At 46.8% G+C, this 5257-nt stretch overlaps 1 long non-coding RNA gene across 1 annotated transcript; it reads right to left on the minus strand.

Moving 5' to 3' along the window:
• Positions 1-1145: 1145 nt before the first annotated feature.
• Positions 1146-1767, minus strand: LOC140220015 (uncharacterized). The gene is made up of 2 exons (XR_011896265.1): positions 1561-1767; positions 1146-1489 (listed from the first exon to the last, which is right to left on the minus strand). It is a non-coding gene; the product is annotated as an uncharacterized lncRNA (long non-coding RNA).
• Positions 1768-5257: the final 3490 nt, after the last annotated feature.

Consider the following 5257-nt stretch of genomic DNA (forward strand, 5'->3'; position numbering starts at 1 on the left):
AGAAGAGTTTGTTCCGAATCTGCGCAATTTGAGCGACCCGCGGAGGATCTGAAATCTGCTCTGATACGCCAAAAATATCCTCCAAAAATAGTAGACGATGCCATTGAACGCGCCCGCAGCTTAGATGGAGCACAGATAATGGGAGAAAAGGTTAGCAATACCAATACACAATCAGATCCAAACTTGGTCCTCACATACACCACCGGTGCTCCGCGGGTCAATGCCATTCTCAACCGCCATTTTAATATCATGAAACAGAGCATCCGACTCGCTACTATCTTCAAGCAGCCGCCTCGGGTTGTGTATAGAAGAAACAAAAATTTAAGGCATTTGTTAGTCAGGGCGAGGACACAGAAGTCAAACACGCCCAAGGGCTGTCGACCGTGTTGGAAACCTCGTTGCAAGGTATGCCGTCACATGACAACAGCAGACACGGCTGAAGCATCGAACTCGCCCTTCGTATATAAAATTACCGAAAATCTTGACTGTGATTCCAGTAACGTCGTGTACAAAATTCGATGCGAGGTGTGTAGGCAGGAATATATCGGCCAAACAGAGACCCCTTTTCGCCTGCGGTTTAACAATCACCGCGCGCATGTGAAAAGTCTCCCCAATTTACCCTTCTCCAGGCACGTTCGGCTGCCAGATCACTCCTTTGAACGCGTGAGCGTTGTGCTCTTGCAATCTGGTTTCCAACGCACCCGTGCACGCGAGCAGAGAGAATCTTTTTTCATCCATAAATTTGGAACGTACACTAAAGGAATTAATGAGAGTCCGGGGCGGCTGACGTGCCTCCGGGATATGCCGTGAAAGTGCATGGGAAACGCGAATACATGTTCTGTACTCTAAAATTGAGACGCTGGCTATTCACTGCTTGCTCACCCCTCCGCATGTGCCTCAAGGGCGCGAGCGGAAAACCAATAAATTCAGTTTCCTAGACCCTGCCACTGAAGTGGTCATTCTGAGTGACCTATTGCCCTTCTTGAAATACGCACGTGCTGACTTGATGGCAGTTGTCTGTTAAACGTTCAAAAATTGGACCACAAGGAGGCTATTTAACTCGGCTTCCTAAATCTAAGCCCATGGGCGCACTTGCTTTGCGAATCCCACGCACATATTCTTTTTTGGAACTATATATATATATATATTTTTTTTTCGCACCGTAGCTGGACCACAGAGTTGCCGGAACGGGCCGTGCCTTGTATATGTGTACTGTGACACTGTGTTTCTTTCCACAAGTTGCCGCTCTTCTGTCTTCCTTCTGGGCCCCTTCTCTATTGTGCCCCCCGCCACCCGATTCAACTTGCCCTCTCTCCCGCTACAACGGCAGCCCACGCACTGGTGCTGCGGAGCGACCGTTTTCTCCCTCCTTGCCTCGGGTGCACGGGAACCTAGCTGCCGCTACTTCCCGCCCCCCTCACTCTCCGACTTACGTCTCCCTTCTCCTGTGTGCTTTTTTCTTTTTCTTTCCTTTTTCTTTCTTTTTCCCCTTTTTTTCCTCACTGACCTCCTTGCTCTACATACATGTGACTCCGCCTTCCTCTTGCCCTGCATAGCTACCAAAGGCCGCTGTAAATCTGCCAAGGCGCCGAAAATCAATCACTGTCACAACTGTTCCACTCGGTTTGATGTATGTAAGAACGACCGGGCACCCGGTCTGGTGTCTTCACTACCAGGGCCTAACTGCCATTTTTTTGTAAACCCTGATGAAGATCGGTCCACCGATCGAAACATTCGAAATTAAATACTTGTTCTGTTTACCTTGTAGCACCACTCAAGTTCTATATATATATATATATATATATATATATATATATATATATATATATATATATATGTATATTTGTGCCATGGATTTATATAACATGACATCTTCAATTTGGCCATCATTCTGAAGCGCGTCATCTGCTAGCGCGCACACATCAGTTGCGCGCACATGAATGTGTTATAGAAAGTTATTATAGAACATTTTTTAACGTATTTATTTGCTTTGGTATGCCTATGACCCTTGTTGAGGGTTACGATATAGTTTCCTATAATATACTAGAGGGAACCCTTGTGCTGTATTCGTTCAGCTAGAATGGGATTGATAGGAAGTACATGGATTTGTCTGATCCATCTGCTTGTGGTTTCAGACGTTCTTGTGCATTCCTTAATTACGGCTTGTATGCCTTCATTGTCGCAAATTTCACAGCAATATAGACTTTTCTATGTGTAGAAGACACTGAAAACACGGATGCTCGCTACTATTGCAACGGTTCAGCTTGTCGAGCTGGCCAAATCCAAACGCGCCAAGCGTCTCAAGGCACTTTATCTCAAGGCACATATAACGTCTGAATTCATAAGGACGTTATATGTCTCTTCTCAGTGCATAATCATTGGCGTAATGGTTTCGATATTGGACATCTGTGCTCGATGTGCTCTGTTCATTGCACAGTACATTATTAATTATTAATTATTATTCAATATTCATTACGCAGTACATTGTTGAAAGTGATGAGCTCATAAAGCTACAAAGTCGTTTGGTGCCAGAAGAAGGAAGTTCAGACAAATCCATATACTTCTCCTAATTGCCGTGATGGCGCGGCCGCCTCTATTGCAGCTCCCGTAGACACTAGCGCCAGAATTCCCCTTAGTAATTATTGTATAAAATTCTATGACCTTTACCAACTGTAACTCTAACCCAATCAACTGTTGCCTTCAACACAGTTTTCTAATATTATTCTGCAATTTTGTCACAGCATCACCCGATCCCGCTGAGGAAAGCAACGGTATGTTTTCTGTTTCACTCCCGCTCTTTTTGGGGGAATATTAAAGAGTTGGAAGCATTCTCGAATGAAACGCTACTGTAGCGAAATGAACCACGTTTACTGGGAGCGCTCTGAGAAGTAACTGGCGGCTGAACTTCTAGGTAAAACAGAGGGCTTGTGGAACGCGGCGCGAAGAGGTAGCGGCCGTAGCTACCGCTTATTTTGCCCGGCAAGTCATGGTGCCGCGGGATCTCGGGAGCGGCCACTACCGCGGCCGCTAAGCTCGAGCGCGCTAGCGTGTTCTATTCTCGCGCGATACTGTAAAAATATTTACGCTCTTTAGGGTCCTTTCTTGTCACACTGGTAACACCCTTATCGTCAGAGCTTTACAAATATTTACACAGGACGACAACCGAGCTCTAACTAGCACAATGAATCTTTCCTAGACAAAACAAGTGCCGGCGACTTCTCAGAAGAGCAACGCGCAGGCCCGTAGCTAAGAATGCTTGTTGAGTTCTCACAAGCAAAGACTGATTTTGTTTCAAGGGAATTTGAGCAGGGATTTCCTTAGTTTTCTGTGAAAAATATCCTCGTAAGCAAACACTTCTGACGAGTCCGTGCCAACATCGACCTGGTTGTAGCTTGAGCACTGCTGTTAGAGGCTCTACGCGCCCTTCTTGATGACCCACTGCTAGGCCACCTCGGTTCATCCCGTACAGTCGCGAGGATTCAAAAGTATTACTGGCCACATCAGAGCGCTGACGTCGCCCATTGCGTCAAGACGTTCCCGAGAACAGAAAGCGACGCCGTACACCATCGACTAGACTAGGCCAGTGGGATTTCTACGGCCAATCGAGCCTCCATGCTGACCGTTTCAGCAGATCAGGGTGGACTTGTGGGTGTCCTTTCCGATGTCAGCATCCTGAAACAAGTGGATCGCCGTGGCGTGAACCGACTATCTTAACCTTTGCGCCGAATTGAAAGCCATGCCAATTGGTAGCGTGGCAGAAGTACCAAAATTCTTCGTTGCCAATATCCTGCTGCGACAAGCGCGCCACAATTTTTTTTCGTTACCGACAGAGTAATGAATTTTACAGCTAAGGTTACTCAAGCTGTCCTGCAATATCGTCATACTATGCACCGGAGGACAATAGGTTATCATCCGCAGACGAATGCTCTAACGGAACGCCTGTATAAGACATGTTAGGAATGTTTGTAGATGTCGAGCAGAAGTCGGGGGATTCGAGTCTTCCGTACGTGATGTTTGCTTGCAATGCGGCAGTGGAAGAGACAAGCAAGATGACGCTGTAAAGGCTTGTTGACGGAAGAAACCCGGCGACCACTCTGGACGCCACGCTGCCGCACGTCACCGGTGAAGACAACCGCGATGTCACCATGTGAATCCAGTGCGCCAGAGAAGCCCGACAACTCACCTGCTCGTGTACCCAGACCCGGCAAAAGACGGGCAGTTGACACTATTTTCTTTGACGAAGCTACGTGGAATACTGTCCCAATGGCCGTACCTTAGTTTGGACCCCCATACGCCGGCTATGAGTTAGTGATAAAATTTTCTGATGCTATTTCGAACACTAAAAGATCAATTGACGTATCGGCGTACTTTACTGGTCGTCACAGATGACATTACGCAATCAAAGCGGCGCCGCTTTGATTGCAACAAGTCCATGTTGCGCGCCTTGAGCCCTTCTACTTGTCACGGCGAACACTAGGACTTTGTTTCTTTCTGAGTTTTTTTCTTCACTGCGTTAACTTTGGTTTTTTTCTCTCGGGTTTGTAGCAGCGAGACGATGCTTCTAAAGAGGTGGGCATTTTTTCTCATCAGGTTGGTGAGAAAACAGCCACAGATGCAAACAGAGAGACCGACAGAAAGACTGAAAATGCCACATACTCAGTAGCGCATGCGCTGTGACCTAAACTAGTGCGACAGTCGGTTTCGAACCTTTTTCACTCAGCACAGCAGGTGAATGCTCTACCCATTTGTCTATGAACTAGATGTACATATTTATCCAAGTTCACGGCAAAACGATTCAAAATCCAGCCTGACAGCCCCATAGACCCTTAAAGTGCTTGAAGTACCCAAAAATGCTAATAGTCGTAATCATTTCTGTAGTAACAAGGACTGCTTAAGTGTGGAGTGCTAAAGCTTTATACCGCTTGTAGACCTCGGAACGTCATGAACGCGTTCGTTCTTACACTTATGACGTGGTGGTACCTCCTGCCTATTGGCTGTGCGGTGACATGCCCAATCACGCACGCACTAGGTCACACTTTTAGTCAGGCGGATAGCCACGACGTGACGTGCGCAATGACGCAGGCACTAGGCACACAATTATTCAACTAGAGCCGGAGCCGCCTTGGCGTCTGGGAAGCTTTCTCGTCTCTCACACTGGAAGGCCGGGAACGATTCCCACCCAGACTGAAGTTCATGAAATTTTATTTTAAAAGAGATTAATTTACTTTGTTTACAGGAAGGTGCCTTACAAGTTTCA

The sequence above is a fragment of the Dermacentor andersoni genome, chromosome 8 (assembly GCF_023375885.2).
Source record: "Dermacentor andersoni chromosome 8, qqDerAnde1_hic_scaffold, whole genome shotgun sequence".
In the NCBI taxonomy this organism is placed as follows: domain Eukaryota; kingdom Metazoa; phylum Arthropoda; class Arachnida; order Ixodida; family Ixodidae; genus Dermacentor; species Dermacentor andersoni.